Source organism: Oncorhynchus keta, unplaced genomic scaffold (assembly GCF_023373465.1).
Source record: "Oncorhynchus keta strain PuntledgeMale-10-30-2019 unplaced genomic scaffold, Oket_V2 Un_contig_1853_pilon_pilon, whole genome shotgun sequence".
In the NCBI taxonomy this organism is placed as follows: domain Eukaryota; kingdom Metazoa; phylum Chordata; class Actinopteri; order Salmoniformes; family Salmonidae; genus Oncorhynchus; species Oncorhynchus keta.
The window spans coordinates 141516-161341 of record NW_026280972.1 but is presented as its reverse complement, the minus strand read 5'-3'; the positions used below and the strand labels follow the sequence as shown (position 1 = coordinate 161341).

Sequence of the window (19826 nt, the reverse complement as noted above, 5' to 3'; positions counted from 1 at the left end):
GCGTGACTTAACTGCCCACCGCCAGAAATGCCCCAGGATACACGCGCACCCAATTGTTACTCCAAAATGTAAAGCTCCTAACAAAAAGCTGATTTTCTCATACGCTTCCTTTGTAACACTGTAAGTAACTATAAGTTAAGCAAAGACAGCCATTATTGCAACACACTGCAGTTACAAATTCTACTCATATAACTTCAACACACATTCCTGATGGTTGGCCAGCCAGTTAGCATCAATAGTTGATGGTTGGCCATCCAGTTAAAAACCTCTTGAGTGCAGGGGGCAGTATTTTGATGTTTGGATGAAAAACGTACCCAAATGAAACTGCCTATTTCTCAGGCCCATAATCTATAATATGCATATAATTGTCAGATTAGGATAGAACACACTCAAAAGTTTCCAAAACTGTCAAAAATATTGTCTGTGAGTATAACAGAACTGATATTGCAGGTGAGAACCTGAGGAAAATCCAACCCGGAAGTGCTGTTTTAACTGAAAGCTCCCCATTTCATTGCCTGCCTTCGCTCCATTTAAAGGAATATCAACAAGATTCCTTGTCCTATGGCTTCCCCATGGTATGAACAGACTTTAGACCTAGTTTCAGGGTTTTATTTTGAAAAATGAGCGCGAAAGATCACATCGCGTCATTGTATGACCAGGTGCCAGCAGCGTTTTGCATGCGCAACAGCTTGGAGCAGACATTTTCTCTCTCCTATTGAAGAAGCTACAGTCCCGGTTGAAATATTATCAATTATATTTCGTGAAAACAACCTGAGGATTGATTATAAAATACATTTGACATGTTTCTACGAACTTTACGGATGCTATTTGGAATTTTCTTCTGCTCAGTCGTGTGGATTTCTGAACATAATGCGCCAACCAAATGGAGGTATTTTGGATATAAAATAATCTTTATGGAACAAAAGGAACATTTATTGTGTAACTGGGAGTCTCGTGAGTGCAAAAATCCGAAGATCATCAAAGGTAAGCAATTAATTTTATTGCTTTTCTGACTTTCGTGACCAATCTACTTGGCTGCTAGTTGTTTGTAATGTTTTGTCTTCTGAGAGAGATGTCCTTACATAAACGCTTGGTATGCTTTCGCCGAAAACCATTTTTGAAATCTGACACGCCTGGTCGATTAACAACAAGCTAAACTGTTATGCTATATTGCACTTGTGATTTCATGAAAATTAAATATTTTTAGTAATTTAATTTGAATTTGCACGCTCTGATATTGACGAAAATGATCCCGGTAACGGGATACGTGCAAAGTTAATAAGATAAGTTATTATCAATAGTTGATGGTTAGTTATCCAGTTAATATCAATAGTTGATGGTTGGTTATCCAGTTAATATCAATAGTTGATGGTTGGTTATCCAGTTAATATCAATAGTTGATGGTTGGTTATCCAGTTAATATCAATAGTTGATGGTTGGTTATCCAGTTAATATCAATAGTTGATGGTTGGTTATCCAGTTAATATCAATAGTTGATGGTTGCTACATCTAGATTGTTACCCCGAGTGTGATGTTTTATGTAAATATTACCTCCATGTATGAGATGATGAAATACTATATTTGAAATGGGATCTGAAAACCCCTCCATATTTAGGCTCCGCATCCTGATTTGACACATTCTGAAGACACGTTAAATGAATGTGACGCTTCTAAAAGGAAAGTAACATGAGAGACGTTACGATGCTTTCATGATATAGATCTGCACAGTGTGTGTATGTGTGTGTGTTTGGACACGTCTGTCAGCGACGGCGCTCGCAGCAGCCAGTGAACGGCAAACAGGATACAGCCACCGCGTCTGCCCCGGAGAGATCTCTGGGTGTGTGTGTGTGAATACTGCAGCAGGCGGAAGGAGGAGGAGAAAGAGAGGAAAGGGAGCAGAGGGGCTCGGGGAGGAGGGGTGTGTGTGTGTGTGTGTGTGTGGTGTGATTCTGCAGGTGCCGTGCTGACAGCTGCTGCGCTGGGTAATTCCTCAGGGCTGGACGGACACACACACACACACACACACACACACACACACACACACACACACACACACACACACACACACACACACACACACACACACACACACACACACACACACACACACACACACACACACACACACAACAACTCCTGCAGTATACTCAGTATTGTGATCTACATAGCCAGAGACAAGGCTCTCACAGACATGACACACCAGCCGAGGCCCATTCCTGCTCCCTGGGGTTGCTGTGTTTTGTGAAGAATGTGCTTCCGTCACACAGTCCAGACCTCTAGAGCACACTCACCCTCCACCCTCTTTCCCTTCCTCCCTCCCTCACTCCTTCCATCCCTCCTCTTCCAGTCTGGGGCGGATTGTGCTCAGAGCAGGGGGAGGTCACAGCAGCGACACACAAACACACACTCGCAGTGACCCCAAGCACATCTCCCTCTGAGCTTTCCCAGTGAGCTCCAATAAGCTCTATAATTGTAATAATCAACATGGTTGTGATTTGAAGCATATTTAAGGAGCTCTGCCCAGGGGGGGGATTTCAGCCAATGGGAACACACAGTGGAACACAGAGGACTCGATCTCTCACACACTGGGAGAGAGGATGACAAAAAAACAGAGAGAATGTTTCCGCAAGAGTGTGTGCACAAAAGCGTGAAGAGGAGTGTGTGTGTTCCACTCACCTTATTCTCCCTCTCTTCCCTCAGTTCTTCATTCCCCAGTCTCTCTCTCTCCCTCTCTTCCCTCAGTTCTTCATTCCCCAGCCTCTCTCTCTCCCTCTCTTCCATCAGTTCTTCATTCCCCAGTCTCTCTCTCTCCCTCTCTTCCATCAGTTCTTCATTCCCCAGCCTCTCTCTCTCCCTCTGGGTGGTGTGTTTAGTCTTGCACTGCCGCTTGCCCTTGGGCTTGTCCTGGTCGCCGTGCCAACGGAGTCTGGGGGCCACCAGGTCCCCCGTTGGGTTAGGGTCATGGTCGGGGTGAGGGCCGGGGGGTCCCAGTCCTAAAGCGCTGGTCCTGCGGTGTTCTTTTAGCCTCTGTCTCTTGTCTGGCAGCCGTGGAGGGCTGGGGGTGAGGGTGATGTGGGGGTGTGCAGGGGCCAGGGAGTGAAAGGGGGTGAGGGCAGGTGTGGTGGTCTGCAGGGGTGGTTTTCTGACAGGGGTGGTGGACGGGGTCCGGTAGAGGCGGTCCCGATGCGCTGGGGTCAGAGGAACAGACGGCAGCACCACTAGACAGAGGGAGGGATGGGAGAGGTTAGCTGATCAAGTCCCGGCAAACAGAACCATCTCCCACAGAGCAAATACAACCAGCTAAATTACACTACAAATACTACTTATCCCCTGGCACTACTGTGAGTGGAGGCTTTTGTTCCAGCCCAGCACCAACACACCTGGTGGACCTGATAAAGATAGAACGGACTATTGTTTGTTTCAAGGCCATGTGCAACAGCCAACACCAGAAAAAAAGTCTGTTCTTTCCCAAGTGTCTCTTTTTTCTAGGATGAAAACAAAACAAGCATGTACTTTTCTCCAAGGTCTCGTTAGAGAACGTGATGAGACAGAGGGCTGGGACTGAATGCTATAGAGTGCCGTCCTCACGAAGACGTCCGTGGTATCTGGGGAATCTGATCTAGAGGAGGGGGTTATGGGATACAGGAGGGATATATGAAATATGACAGAAAGAGAGGGAAAACAGAGAGGTGAGAGATTGAGAGATGGAGAGTGATTGCAAAAGGGCAGCAAGCCTGCGAGACAAAGAGCGCGCGAGCGAGAGAGAGCGAGCGGGGGAGGGAGAAGGAGCAGAACAAAGAGAGCGAGAGAGAGTGTAGGAGAGAGTGAGAGAGCGAGATAAAACACAAGGGACTGGGGGGGAAGCGAGAGGAGGGTGTGTGTCAGCTGTTTTCCATTGCGTGCACCAACAGCGACATGAAACATACGAAATGACAGACCCTGGGTGCAGCTGCAATACACAGCGATACACACACTCATTTGCACGCACACACACGTGGTGAAGAGACAGAGAGGCGGTTTCAGAGAGCCAGTGGGGAGGTTTAACTCGTCCATCTGGTAAATGATTTATCGTGCTGGGCGGGAGGCTCGCTGCAAATGGCCTTCCTCCTCTCTCCTCCTCTGAGGATATCCAGAGGGGAGAGGCCAATCCACCACACACACGTTCTCACACTTACCTGGTCACACACCACAGCTCTTTCCTGGTAAATGGAGGAGGGGCTAAATGGTGTGAGGGAAAAATGACCCTATATTGTGTGCGTGTCTCAAGGACTCTATGGACAGACTGGGTACCATGACAACAATAGGCACATGTTCTGCTTACCACAAAACAATTCCTATCTGCAGAGAACACACACACACACAAGTGTGTTTGTGTGTGTGTGTGTGTGTGTGTGTGTGTGTGTGTGTGTGTGTGTGTGTGTGTGTGTGTGTGTGTGTGTGTGTGTGTCAACCTGTCTCGCAGTATGCAGGGCGATGCCTATTATCCCCTAGCTACCTCTGACCCCCCTCCCTCCTCCCAGCACAGGGAACAGTCCCCAGAGAGGTGTCGCGCACTAAAGCATGTGTGGTGTGTAAACCGCTTCCCTTCTCCAATAAGGTGTAATTAATACCCTGTACTGTTGTGTTTCCTCCAGGGCTTAGAGGACCCACTTTAAACATCATGTCACCCCTCATCCTATTCAACCCCTTTTACACCACTCAACGTTTAACAGGGCTCTTATCTGCACATCTTCAAATGAGCCGACAAACCCTGGGACAACGTGGAGGAGTTTTGAACACACCTCTAAACGCCCTGACAAACCCTGGGACAACGTGGAGGAGCTTTGAACACACCTCTAAACGCCCTGACAAACCCTGGGACAACGTGGAGGAGCTTTGAACACACCTCTAAACGCCCTGACAAACCCTGGGACAACGTGGAGGAGCTTTGAACACACCTCTAAACGCCCTGACAAACCCTGGGACAACGTGGAGGAGCTTTGAACACACCTCTAAACGCCCTGACAAACCCTGGGACAACGTGGAGGAGCTTTGAACACACCTCTAAACGCCCTGACAAACCCTGGGACAACGTGGAAGAACTTTGAACACACCTCTAAACGCCCTGACAAACGAGACTAATGGAAAGGGTGGGGTGTGTGTGTGTAGTGTCTAGTCACTTACACAGAGGGTGTGTGTGTGTGTGTCTGACTGAGCGGTGTGTGTAGCACAGGGGATGCGAAGGAGTGTGTGTGTCTGTTGCAAAGCGGATATCTATTTGTGGACCGTTGAGTGTGTGTGTGTGTGTGTGTGTGTGTGTGTGTGTGTGTGTGTGTGTGTGTGTGTGTGTGTGTGTGTGTGTGTGTGTGTGTGTGTGTGTGTGTGTGTGTGTGTGTGTGTGTGTGTGTGTGTGTGTGTGTGTGTGTGTGTGTGTGTTAAACAACCATTAGAATGCAACACGGCTGAAAAGCGATTCAGAGAAGAGCAGTTTGACTGACACACACCTCTGCATGTTCCATACGCCAGAGGAGCCGTGAGTGCTCACACAGTTAGACTCTTTACTGAAGACAACGAAGGAGGATACGATATCAAGGAGAGAGATAGGAGAAAGAGAGAGGCGAGAGAAGGAATGGAAGGAAATAAATCAGAGATGCTAAATTGGAGACGCTGAGATGAGAAAGTGAGAGACAGAGGGGGAAAAAATACATTGGCTGGCGGAGAGAAAACCCCCAGGAAAAAGCAGAGAGAGAACTGCTGGTTGAACTACCAGTGTTATTAACAGGGGAATCTCACGCCTCATTATGCCCAGGCACGAGTTGCCACGGTGATATCGTTTAAGTGCCAGAGAGAGGTAGTGGGAGAGAGAGAGAACGTTGTGTGAGAAAGAGCAAGAGAGTCAGACGGGCAGAAATCTAGAGAGAAGGAGAGAGGGACAAGCCGTCTGTCACCCAGACAACCACTAACATATCCCCAAAACGGCTGCCTACTGCCTTCGTTACCACACCAACACCTGGTGTTTCACGTTCACTGCTCAGCCCGCTCCCCTGACCTCTGTTCCCTCTGTACCCCCGAAGGGTACATACAACACGTAGCCTACGCTAGCTAGCTGGCGACAGGCCAATCTTCAAGGTCATTTAGCCAAGGCAACACGCCCGTAGCCTACAGTGAAAAGGTGGAAAATGGGAGCAAAGCTCGTCCCCAAAATGTTTAACTAATGAAATAGGTGCAGTGAAATGTGCAGTGAAATACATTCATGGTGCTGAATGCAGTGAGTGACTCAACGCTACAGTGCTGGAGTGGCTTTTATTGGTGCTGAGTCAATAAAAGGTGGGGTTATTGTTCTTTATGGACGGTTGTAAAGAACATGATTGTCATGCATTCCACATCCACACAGCCCAATGCCTCCGTGACTCAACTGAAAACTGTTGTCAACATCTGCCAGAAAGGATGGTTGGATGGATGATTATTATACGAAAACCCAAACTCTAGAAGACCCAAAATAAGCCATTTTTATCAACTTTGTTTTAACGTACCTCGCTCGATGTCGCCGTGACCAAACGTTTCATGGCACCAGGCGTGGCCGTTGACCTCTGACCTGCGTTTCAGGCTCCGGTCTTCCTGTGAGGCAACTTTCCTGTCTGTGACGCCAACCTCGGGGCACCCGTTGGGCAGGGTCGTCGTCATGGCCATGCTTCCGTTGACCTCTGTCGACCTCTGGGTGGCGGCCTGCCATTGGCTGAGCTCCTGGGCGAGGCGGGGCTTGCTGAGTCGGAGGCCCGTCAGTTCGATACACACCTTGAGGTTCTTTAGTTCCTCTGGGACGGGCTCAGTGGGGCCTGGGGAGATGGACGACCAGAGGTTAAATCAACGTTTGGGAAACCAAGTCATTGTGGGTTAGATGATTGATGAAGTTCAGTTAGAGCAACAAGCTACTGGAGATGAAAGAGAAAAGACCCCATTGAGGCTGTGTAATGGTACACTGGAAACCTTCTCCCATCTCTCCTGTTCACCGTCCCTCCCCAAATCCACCAACACTTTCAAATAGAAATAATATAATAATGAACGGAAAACACATGAAAACACATCTTTCTCAAATTACATTTGGGTGGAAAAATCCAGTTGATCCTTTCCATATAAAGAGGCACGAATTGTAACGAAATGCGCTTGAATCTAATGAATTTAGTTGCATTGGAAGCTCAGCTAATAAAATAAGTTAAACATTTGTTTTTAAATGAAAAGCTGTGCTGTTGTGAAAGAGCTCACCTCCAACCCCCTGTTAACAACAAATGGGAGCAATTCCACAGAGTTTTAAATAAAGTAGCGATTCTCAGAATGTTATTTTGGGTTGAAACCAAACTGGTCTGTTTGTGAAGCACGACACCGCAGAGCCCCTTGACGAATCACAGCTGAGTGTGTGTGTGTGTGTGTTTGTGTGTTTGGTTTCGTGTAGGCAACTGAACACAAATCACACTACATGAAAAGACTGAGAAAGACACCACCACAAAAGAGAACGACAGAGGGAGAGAAGGAGAGAGAGAGGGAGAGAAGGAGTGAGAGAGGGAGAGAAGGAGTGAGAGAGGGAGAGAAGGAGTGAGAGAGAGAGGGAGTGAGAGAGAGAAGGAGTGAGAGAGGGAGAGAAGGAGTGAGAGAGGGAGAGAAGGAGTGAGAGAGAGGGGAGTGAGAGAAGGAGTGAGAGAGGGAGAGAAGGAGTGAGAGAGGGAGAGAGGGAGAGAGAGAGGGAGAGAGGGAGTGAGAGAGGGAGAGAGGGAGTGAGAGAGGGAGAGAGGGAGAGAAGGAGTGAGAGAGGGAGAGAAGGAGTGAGAGAGGGAGAGAGGGAGAGAAGGAGTGAGAGAGGGAGAGAAGGAGTGAGAGAGGGAGAGAAGGAGTGAGAGAGAGAGGGAGTGAGAGAAGGAGTGAGAGAGAGAGAAGGAGTGAGAGAGGGAGAGAAGGAGTGAGAGAGGGAGAGAAGGAGTGAGAGAGAGAGAGGAGAGAGAGAGGGAGAGAGAGAGGGAGAGAAGGAGTGAGAGAGGGAGAGAAGAAGTGAGAGAGGGAGAGAAGGAGTGAGAGAGGGAGAGAAGGAGAGAGGGAGAGAAGGAGTGAGAGAGGGAGAGAAGGAGTGAGAGAGAGAGAAGGAGTGAGAGAGGGAGAGAAGGAGTGAGAGAGAGAGGGAGTGAGAGAGAGAAGGAGTGAGAGAGGGAGAGAAGGAGTGAGAGAGGGAGAGAAGGAGTGAGAGAGGGAGAGAGAGGGAGAGAAGGAGTGAGAGAGGGAGAGAAGGAGTGAGAGAGGGAGAGAAGGAGTGAGAGAGGGAGAGAGGGAGAGAGGGAGAGAGGAGTGAGAGAGGGAGAGAAAGAGTGAGAGAGGGAGAGAAGGAGTGAGAGAGGGAGAGAAGGAGTGAGAGAGGGAGAGAGGGAGAGAGGGAGAGAAGGAGTGAGAGAGGGAGAGAAAGAGTGAGAGAGGGAGAGAAGGAGTGAGAGAGGGAGAGAAGGAGTGAGAGAGGGAGAGAAGGAGTGAGAGAGAGGGAGTGAGAGAAGGAGTGAGAGAGAGAGGGAGTGAGAGAAGGAGTGAGAGAGGGAGAGAATGAGTGAGAGAGGGAGAGAAGGAGTGAGAGAGGGAGAGAAGGAGTGAGAGAGAGAGGGAGTGAGAGGAGGAGTGAGAGAGGGAGAGAGGAGGAGGGAGAGAAGGAGTGAGAGAGGGAGAGAAGGAGTGAGAGAGGGAGAGAAGGAGTGAGAGAGAGAGGGAGTGGGAGAAGGAGTGAGAGAGGGAGAGAAGGAGTGAGAGAGGGAGAGAATATAATAATAATATAATATAATATGCCATTTAGCAGACGCTTTTATCCAAAGCGACTTACAGTCATGTGTGCATACATTCTACGTATGGGTGGTCCCAGGGATCGAACCCACTACCCTGGCGTTACAAGCGCCATGCTCTACCAACTGAGCTACAGAAGGACCAGTGAGAGAGGGAGAGAAGGAGTGAGAGAGGGAGAGAAGGAGTGAGAGAAGGAGAGAGAGAGAGAAGGAGAGAGAGAGAGGAGTGAGAGAGGGAGAGAAGGAGGGAGAGAGGAGATGGAGGGAGAGAGAGGGAGAGAGATGGAGGGAGAGAGAGGAGATGGAAGGAGAGAGATTGAGGAAGAGAGAGGAGATGGAAGGAGAGAGAGGGCGAGAGATGGAGGGAGAGAAGGAGTGAGAGAGAGAAGGAGTGAGAGAGGGAGTTAGAGAAGGAGTGAGAGAGGGAGAGAAGGAGTGAGAGAAGGAGTGAGAGAGAAGGAGTGAGAGAGGGAGTTAGAGAAGGAGTGAGAGAGGGAGAGAAGGAGTGAGAGAAGGAGTGAGAGAGGGAGTGAGAGAGCCCAGCCACATGAAAGCAGATGAATCCAGGCCGGGGAGAGAGTGATGACAGACAGGATGGGGGGATTCTCTTGTCACCGAGTGAGGGATGAGGAAGGAGGGAGAGAAAGAGGAAGGGAAGAATAATGGAGAGGTAAATAGATCCATGCCGAGGGCCCTTACCGTTGGTTAGCCTGGCTCTTTTGGCTGGAACATCCATCGTCTCCTCCTTCTCCTCTTCTCTCTCATTTTCCTCCCGCTCTTTCCCCTGGCTGTCGGCCTGGAGTGGCTGGCACGGTTCCAGGGCATATGCGTGTTTCCTGCCAGGCACCGCAGTGGGCATGGAGGCTGGCATGGTGGGCATGATGCCAGGGTTGGCATCCTTCTGGGCCAGCCTTTCCACTGGGGCCGTGGGCAGGCTGGCAGACCGCTCCCGTGGGAGCACACACACCCTCTCCTCTTTCTCCAGCATCATCCCCCTCTTCCTCTCCCCCAGGTCGGGGCCAGCGTGCTCCCTCTCTCTGGGAGGGAGGCCCTCGGTGTGTGGGCATCGCTTGAGAACAGGCACTCTGTTGTTGGGGCACGTCAGCTGCACACCTGCACACACACACACAGAAGGGGGATAATCAAATACACTGAGCAGCACTGGAGAAACCACAGCACTCTCATCAAACTAAATCAGTTTAAAATGATGACCGCTGGTCCAGGCTCAAGACGAGGTAGAAAATACTCCCCACATAAACAGCAGCCACTAACCAGCCCAGCAGCCACCCCTATGTTTGGCCGAGGCCCACCATGTTCTTCCCACACACAGAGGCAGCAAGAGAGGCAGCGAGAGAGAGAGAGGCAGCGAGAGAGAGAGAGCAGCGAAAGAGAGAGAGGCAGAGAGAGAGAGAGAGGCAGAGAGAGAGAGGCAGAGAGCGAGATAGAGAGACAGAGAGAGAGGCAGAGAGAGAGAAAGGCAGAGAGAGAGAAAGGCAGAGAGAGAGAGAGGCAGAGAGAGAGGGGCAGAGAGAGAGAGGCAGAGAGAGAGAGGGGCAGAGAGAGAGAGGGGGAGAGAGAGAGAGGGGCAGAGAGAGAGAAAGGCAGAGAGAGAGAAAGGCAGAGAGAGAGAGAGAGAGAGGCAGAGAGAGAGAAAGGCAGAGAGCGAGATAGAGAGGCAGAGAGAGAGAAAGGCAGAGAGAGAGAAAGGCAGAGATAGAGAAAGGCAGAGAGAGAGAGGCAGAGAGAGAGAGGGCAGAGAGAGAGAGGCAGAGAGAGAGAGGGGCAGAGAGAGAGAGGGGCAGAGAGAGAGAGAGGCAGAGAGAGAGAAAGGCAGAGAGAGAGAGGCAGAGAGAGAGAAAGGCAGAGAGCGAGATAGAGAGGCAGAGAGCGACAAAGGCAGAGAGAGAGAAAGGCAGAGATAGAGAAAGGCAGAGAGAGAGAGAGAGAGAGAGAGAGAGAGAGAGGGGGCAGAGAGAGAGAGAGGGGCAGAGAGAGAGAGGGGCAGAGAGAGCGAGAGAGACTGGGTCTTTCCAACTCCCTGGGCTCAAATTAGCTTCAAACATCAGCTCGGGCTGTCTTCCAGCTCTGCCCCCTATTCCCACCCACTGCTGCTTCCAGCTCTGCCCCCTATTCCCACCCACTGCTGCTTCCAGCTCTGCCCCTATTCCCACCCACTGCTGCTTCCAGCTCTGCCCCCTATTCCCACCCACTGCTGCTTCCAGCTCTGCCCCCTATTCCCACCCACTGCTGCTTCCAGCTCTGCCCCCTATTCCCACCCACTGCTGCTTCCAGCTCTGCCCCCTATTCCCACCCACTGCTGCTTCCAGCTCTGCCCCCTATTCCCACCCACTGCTGCTTCCAGCTCTCTCCCTTTCTCTCTGCCCTCTCTCTTTCCCTCTGTCCTCTCTCACTTTTCCAGACCTCCCTCCCTCCTCTGCATGTCCGGGGCTGTAAAAGGCTCCTTGAGAATGTCTCCAGGCTCTAAAGCAGCCGCTTGGATCAAAGGCAGCTGGTGGGGGTGTCTGCTCTCCATCGCCCACTCTTTCTTTTTCCAATTCTATCTTTCCACTCGCTTTCTCTCTCTCTTTCTCTGGCTGTAGCCCAGACCCTGGCTACATGCTGTGCTGCCTCACAGGGCTGCCGTTGTACTGGCCCTGCTCTGGGACACACACCCATCCCCCCAGGTCCTGTCCTGCCAGCGCCCCAAATATCTCTCCATCTGGCAAACAGCATCATATGACTCACGCCACTCTGCTCGGCACAGCGCGCACCCCATAATGACAGCGTCTGCGCCATGGCAACACGCCACCAAAGGGGGGGGTCACCATGGTAACACCCCCCCCCCTTTGGTGGCGTGTTGTCAACGCGTGCCACTGCGTGCGATGTCCACTGGTTTCCAAAACATCCAGAGAGGAAGTTCACCCATGCCGTGCACTATGCGATAACAGCTACAGTGGGGCAAAAAACTATTTAGTCAGCCACCAATTGTGCAAGTTCTCCCACTTAAAAAGATGAGAGGCCTGTAATTTTCATCATAGGTACACTTCAACTATGACAGACAAAAAAAAGAAAAAATCCAGAAAATCACATTGTAGGATTTTAAATGTATTTATTTGCAAATTATGGTGGAAAATATGTATTTGGTCACCTACAAACAAGCAAGATTTCTGGCTCTCACAAACCTATAACTTCTTCTTTAAGAGGCTCCTCTGTCCTCCACTCGTTACCTGTATTAATGGCACCTGTTTGAACTTGTTATCAGTATACAAGACACCTGTCCACAACCTCAAACAGTCACACTCCAAATGGCCAAGACCAAAGAGCTGTCAAAGGACACCAGAAACAAAATTGTAGACCTGTACCAGGCTGGGAAGACTGAATTTGCAATAGGTAAGCAGCTTGGTTTGAAGAAATCAACTGTGGGAGCAATTATTAGAAAATGGAAGGCATACAAGACAACTGGTAATCTCCCTCAATCTGGGGCTCCACACAAGATCTCACCCCGTGGGTTCAAAATGATCACAAGAACGGTGAGCAAAAATCCCAGAACCACACGAGGGTCCTAGTGAATGACCTGCAGAGAGCTGGGACCAAAGTAACAAAACCTACCATCAGTAACACACTACGCCGCCAGGGTCTCAAATCCTGCAGTGCCAGACGTGTCCCCTGCTTAAGCCAGTACATGTCCAGGCCCGTCTGAAGTTTGCTCGAGAGCATTTGGATGATCCAGAAGAAGATTGGGAGAATGTCATATGGTCAGATGAAACCAAAATATAGCTTTTTGGTAAAAACTCAACTCGTCGTGTTTGGAGGACAAAGAATGCTGAGTTGCATCCAAAGAACACAATACCTACTGTGAAGCATGGGGGTGGAAACATCATGCTTTGGGGCTGTTTTTCTGCAAAGGGACCAGGACGACTGATCCGTGTAAAGGAAAGAATGAATGGGGCCATGTATCGTGAGATTTTGAGTGAAAACCTCCTTCCATCAGCAAGGGCATTGAAGATGAAACGTGGCTGGGTCTTTCAGCATGACAATGATCCCAAACACACTGCCCGGGCAACGAAGGAGTGGCTTCGTAAGAAGCATTTCAAGGTCCTGGAGTGGCCTAGCCAGTCTCCAGATCTCAACCCCATAGAACATCTTTGGAGGGAGTTGAAAGTCCGTGTTGCCCAGCAACAGCCCCAAAACATCACTGCTCTAGAGGAGATCTGCATGGAGGAATGGGCCAAAATACCAGCAACAGTGTGTGAAAACCTTGTGAAGACTTCCAGAAAACGTTTGACCTCTGTCATTGCCAAAAAAGGGTATATAACAAAATATTGAGATAAAATTGTTATTGTTATTGACCAAATACTTATATTTGCAAATAAATTCATTAAAAATCCTACAATGTGATTTTCTGGATTTTTCCCCCTCATTTTGTCTGTCATAGTTGAAGTGTATCTATGATGAAAATTACAGGCCTCTCATCTTTTTAAGTGGGAGAACTTGCACAACTGGTGGCTGACTAAATACTTTTTTGCCCCACTGTATATGACCTGCACTATGCCATAACAGCTATATGACCTGCACTATGTCATAACAGCTATATGACCTGCACTATGTCATAACAGCTATATGACCTGCACTATGTCATAACAGCTATATGACCTGCACTATGTCATAACAGCTATATGACCTGCACTATGTCATAACAGCTATATGACCTACACTATGCCATAACAGCTATATGACCTGCACTATGTCATAACAGCTATATGACCTGCACTATGTCATAACAGCTATATGACCTGCACTATGTCATAACAGCTATATGACCTGCACTATGTCATAACAGCTATATGACCTGCACTATGTCATAACAGCCTCTCATCAGCTATATGACCTGCACTATGTCATAACAGCTATATGACCTACACTATGCCATAACAGCTATATGACCTGCACTATGTCATAACAGCTATATGACCTGCACTATGTCATAACAGCTATATGACCTGCACTATGCCATAACAGCTATATGACCTACACTATGTCATAACAGCTATATGACCTGCACTATGTCATAACAGCTATATGCCCTGCACTATGCCATAACAGCTATATGACCTGCACTATGCCATAACAGCTATATGACCTGCACTATGTCATAACAGCTATATGCCCTGCACTATGTCATAACAGCTATATGCCCTGCACTATGCCATAACAGCTATATGCCCTGCACTATGCCATAACAGCTATATGACCTGCACTATGTCATAACAGCTATATGACCTGCACTATGTCATAACAGCTATATGCCCTGCACTATGTCATAACAGCTATATGCCCTGCACTATGCCATAACAGCTACATGACCTGCACTATGTCATAACAGCTATATAATATATGCCCTACACTATGTCATAACAGCTATATGACCTGCACTATGTCATAACAGCTATATGACCTACACTATGTCATAACAGCTATATGCCCTGCACTATGTCATAACAGCTATATGACCTACACTATGTCATAACAGCTATATGCCCTGCAATATGCCATAACAGCTATATGACCTGCACTATGTCATAACAGCTATATGCCCTACACTATGTCATAACAGCTATATGACCTGCACTATGTCATAACAGCTATATGACCTGCACTATGTCATAACAGCTATATGCCCTGCACTATGTCATAACAGCTATATGACCTACACTATGTCATAACAGCTATATGCCCTGCAATATGCCATAACAGCTATATGACCTGCACTATGTCATAACAGCTATATGCCCTGCACTATGTCATAACAGCTATATGACCTGCACTATGCCATAACAGCTATATGACCTGCACTATGCCATAACAGCTATATGACCTGCACTATGTCATAACAGCTATATGACCTACACTATGTCATAACAGCCATATGACCTACACTATGCCATAACAGCTATATGACCTGCACTATGCCATAACAGCTATATGACCTGCACTATGCCATAACAGCTATATGACCTGCACTATGTCATAACAGCTATATGACCTACACTATGTCATAACAGCCATATATGACCTACACTATGCCATAACAGCTATATGACCTACACTATGTCATAACAGCTATATGACCTGCACTATGCCATAACAGCTATATGACCTGCACTATGCCATAACAGCTATATGACCTACACTATGTCACAACAGCTATATGACCTGCACTATGCCATAACAGCCATATGACCTACACTATGTCACAACAGCTATATGACCTACACTATGCCATAACAGCTATATGACCTACACTATGTCACAACAGCTATATGACCTACACTATGCCATAACAGCTATATGACCTGCACTATGTCACAACAGCCATATGACCTACACTATGTCACAACAGCTATATGACCTACACTATGCCATAACAGCTATATGACCTACACTATGCCATAACAGCTATATGACCTGCACTATGCCATAACAGCTATATGACCTGCACTATGCCATAACAGCTATATGACCTACACTATGTCACAACAGCTATATGACCTACACTATGTCATAACAGCCATATGACCTACACTATGCCATAACAGCTATATGACCTACACTATGTCATAACAGCTATATGACCTGCACTATGCCATAACAGCTATATGACCTGCACTATGCCATAACAGCTATATGACCTGCACTATGTCACAACAGCTATATGACCTGCACTATGCCATAACAGCTATATGACCTGCACTATGTCATAACAGCTATATGACCTGCACTATGCCATAACAGCCATATGACCTACACTATGTCACAACAGCTATATGACCTGCACTATGCCATAACAGCCATATGACCTACACTATGTCACAACAGCTATATGCCCTGCACTATGCCATAACAGCTATATGACCTGCACTATGTCACAACAGCTATATGACCTGCACTATGCCATAACAGCTATATGACCTGCACTATGCCATAACAGCTATATGACCTGCACTATGTCATAACAGCTATATGACCTACACTATGTCATAACAGCCATATGACCTACACTATGCCATAACAGCTATATGACCTGCACTATGTCATAACAGCTATATGACCTGCACTATGTCACAACAGCTATATGACCTGCACTATGTCACAACAGCTATATGACCTACACTATGCCATAACAGCTATATGACCTGCACTATGTCATAACAGCTATATGACCTACACTATGTCATAACAGCTATATGCCCTGCACTATGTCATAACAGCTATATGCCCTGCACTATGCCATAACAGCTATATGACCTACACTATGTCATAACAGCTATATGACCTGCACTATGCCATAACAGCTATATGACCTACACTATGTCATAACAGCTATATGACCTGCACTATGTCATAACAGCTATATGCCCTGCACTATGTCATAACAGCTATATGCCCTGCACTATGTCATAACAGCTATATGCCCTGCACTATGTCATAACAGCTATATGCCCTGCACTATGTCATAACAGCTATATGACCTGCACTATGTCATAACAGCTATATGACCTACACTATGCCATAACAGCTATATGACCTGCACTATGTCATAACAGCTATATGACCTGCACTATGCCATAACAGCTATATGCCCTACACTATGTCATAACAGCTATATGACCTACACTATGTCATAACAGCTATATGCCCTGCACTATGTCATAACAGCTATATGCCCTGCACTATGTCACTATGTCATAACAGCTATATGACCTACACTATGTCATAACAGCTATATGCCCTGCACTATGTCATAACAGCTATATGCCCTACACTATGTCATAACAGCTATATGCCCTACACTATGTCATAACAGCTATATGACCTGCACTATGTCATAACAGCTATATGACCTGCACTATGTCATAACAGCTATATGACCTGCACTATGTCATAACAGCTATATGACCTGCACTATGCCATAACAGCTATATGACCTGCACTATGTCATAACAGCTATATGCCCTGCACTATGTCATAACAGCTATATGCCCTGCACTATGTCATAACAGCTATATGACCTACACTATGTCATAACAGCTATATGACCTGCACTATGTCATAACAGCTATATGACCTGCACTATGTCATAACAGCTATATGACCTGCACTATGTCGTAACAGCTATATGCCCTGCACTATGTCATAACAGCTATATGACCTGCACTATGTCATAACAGCTATATGACCTGCACTATGCCGTAACAGCTATATGACCTGCACTATGTCATAACAGCTATATGCCCTGCACTATGTCATAACAGCTATATGCCCTGCACTATGTCATAACAGCTATATGCCCTGCACTATGTCATAACAGCTATATGCCCTGCACTATGTCATAACAGCTATATGACCTGCACTATGCCGTAACAGCTATATGCCCTGCACTATGTCATAACAGCTATATGCCCTGCACTATGCCATAACAGCTATATGACCTGCACTATGTCATAACAGCTATATGCCCTGCACTATGTCATAACAGCTATATGCCCTGCACTATGTCATAACAGCTATATGCCCTGCACTATGCCATAACAGCTATATGCCCTGCACTATGCCATAACAGCTATATGACCTGCACTATGTCATAACAGCTATATGACCTGCACTATGCCGTAAGAGCTATAACACACAGCGTGTTGAAATATCTTCCCCTCATATAGACTCCAAATTCCTCTCCCACACATTCTAATGGTGTGGCTTCATATGCAAAGCAGCTCCTGTTATATAGAGGAAGGACAGGGAAGGGTTAAATATGAAGGCTGTTTTGTTACAATAGAGAGAGAAAAACCCCTCTGTCAGCCCTCATGAGGAAGGGAAAGAGAGGGGGAGGCTAGGCAGGTCGGGCGGATGTGTTTACCTCCCCGTATCCGCTGGTTACGAGCTGCTGCACCGTGTTACAGCTCTGGGGCTGTCCCTAGGCAGGGAGGAAGTACGCAGCAGCTCTTTGAGGTAGGTAGGAGTGTGTGTGTGTGTGTGGAGCGCTCCGGGTTCCTCTTACCATCCTTCTCAGCCTCGTCTGTGAGGGCTGAGGCCCCTGGCCCCGTTCTGGCTGGGCCTTGGCAGCGCGCCCTGTCCTCTCCTCCATCTCCATCCCCCTCTCTCCGCTCGCGCTGGCTGTCTGCCAAGTCCACCGCTGCCCCTCCTCCCTCCTTCTCCTTCAGTTCCAGCTCAGAGAAGCGCAGCATAGCACGCTACAGACGCACACACACACACACACACACACACACACACACACACACACACACACACACACACACACACACACACACACACACACACACACACACACACACACACACACACACACAGTCATGAGACCGACCCTGCGCTGCTCTCTTTTTTTCTCTCTCTCTCTCTCTCTCTCTCTCTCTCTCTCTCTCTCTCTCTCTCTCTCTCTGCACGAGGCCTCTTTCCCTGCTCCTCTACTAAGGGTCTGCGTCCCCAAAGGCCAAAGTGACTTCCTTCCTCCTTCCCTTATTTCCTCCCTTTAGTTATGGTCTCCTTTCCGTCATCTGCACTGACGTGGATGCAAGAGCTGACAGGGTGAACGCCAGCCTCTGGAGAGCTGTTTGTTATGTAGCCTAACCTTCACCTGTCAACTTGTTGTGAGATCAGATTAGTGCAGATTGAGGAAGGAGAGGGGACAAGGAAAGGAAGCCATTTTAGACTCTCTGTTGACTCTCTCTGTAGCCGTTCATGCTTTACAGTGAGGTCACCTCAACAACAGCTAACAACATTGACATGAATAAAACAGTTATGGTCTGGTAACAGAACTCCATGCCTCTTGTCCACTTTTACTCCTGACTGGCTGTCTAACAGAAACACACAAAAACAACGACAGAAAAGCCTGATTCTTCTACTACGCTCCTGAAACCGCAAAAACCAAAATGAAAATAATAATTTGTCAAATTTTGGAATAAGAAGTGTAAATGAACTGACCTCACAGTAAGCAGCAGGTTGACTTAATTTACTGTCCTCTTGTGTTAAGCCTTCCATCTAAGTAATTGAATTAAACGGGTGCTCAATATTTTTGGCCAGTCATTTCAGTGATATAGAAAACAACTGACATTCATTAATATTAAAACCCATCCTATTAACATCACACAGTTATGCATATGAATTGATTTAATAAACAAGTCAGAGTAGCAAGGTAAACAGAGGTGTGAATTAAGCAATAAGGCCCACGCTGGTGTGGTATATGGTTTATATACCACAGCTAAGGGCTGTTCTTATGCACGACGCAACACGGAGTGCCTGGACACAGCCCTTAACCGTGGTATATTGGCCATAAACCACAAACCTCTGAGGTGCCTTATTGCTATTATAAACTGGTTACCAACGTAATTAGAGCAGTAAAAATACATGTTTTGCCATACCTGTGGTATTCGGCTGTCATCCAATCAGCATTCAGTGCTCAAACCACCCAATTTATAATAGCCTATAGATCAAATTCAATACAGGGTTTCTGGCAGCCAAATGCCAATCTAGAAAGACATGAACACTGGAGCACACAATCTTGGGCGTCATAGAAACGTCCCTGTTGGGCTCCCATATAAAAAACATTAATTCAGTGGTAAATCAATGACCAGGCAGCAGAGGCTGAGGCTGGGGAATAAGACTGGGAATAAAACTGGGGTTGGGTAATGAGACTGGGAATAGGACTGGGGTTGGGTAATGAGGCTGGGGAATAAGACTGGGAATAAAACTGGGGTTGGGGAATGAGACTGGGAATAGGACTGGGGTTGGGGAATGAGGCTGGGGAATAAGACTGGGAATAAAACTGGGGTTGGGGAATGAGACTGGGAATAGGACTGGGGTTGGGGAATGAGGCTGGGGAATAAGACTGGGAATAAGACTGGGGTTGGGGAATGAGGCTGGGGAATAAAACTGGGGTTGGGGAATGAGACTGGGAATAAGGCTGGGGTTGGGGAATGAGGCTGGGGAATAAGACTGGGTTTGGGGAATGAGACTGGGAATAAGGCT

The 19826-nt window shown here is 47.6% G+C and overlaps 1 long non-coding RNA gene and 1 pseudogene across 3 annotated transcripts; both read right to left on the bottom strand.

Annotated features, from left to right (window-relative positions):
* Positions 1 to 19826, bottom strand: part of LOC118380855 (BCL-6 corepressor-like) — a 100993-nt pseudogene that overhangs the window by 59345 nt on the left and 21822 nt on the right.
* Positions 13924 to 17821, bottom strand: LOC127920175 (uncharacterized). Of its 3 annotated transcripts, none has more exons than XR_008105335.1 (4): positions 17276 to 17821; positions 17052 to 17163; positions 16176 to 16287; positions 13924 to 13982 (listed from the first exon to the last, which is right to left on the bottom strand). It is a non-coding gene; the product is annotated as an uncharacterized LOC127920175 (long non-coding RNA). The 3 variants fall into 3 exon arrangements; XR_008105334.1 differs by lacking the exon at positions 13924 to 13982 and adding an exon at positions 14064 to 14122; XR_008105336.1 differs by lacking the exons at positions 13924 to 13982; positions 17276 to 17821 and adding an exon at positions 16772 to 16827 and having other exon boundaries at positions 16099 to 16287; positions 17052 to 17195.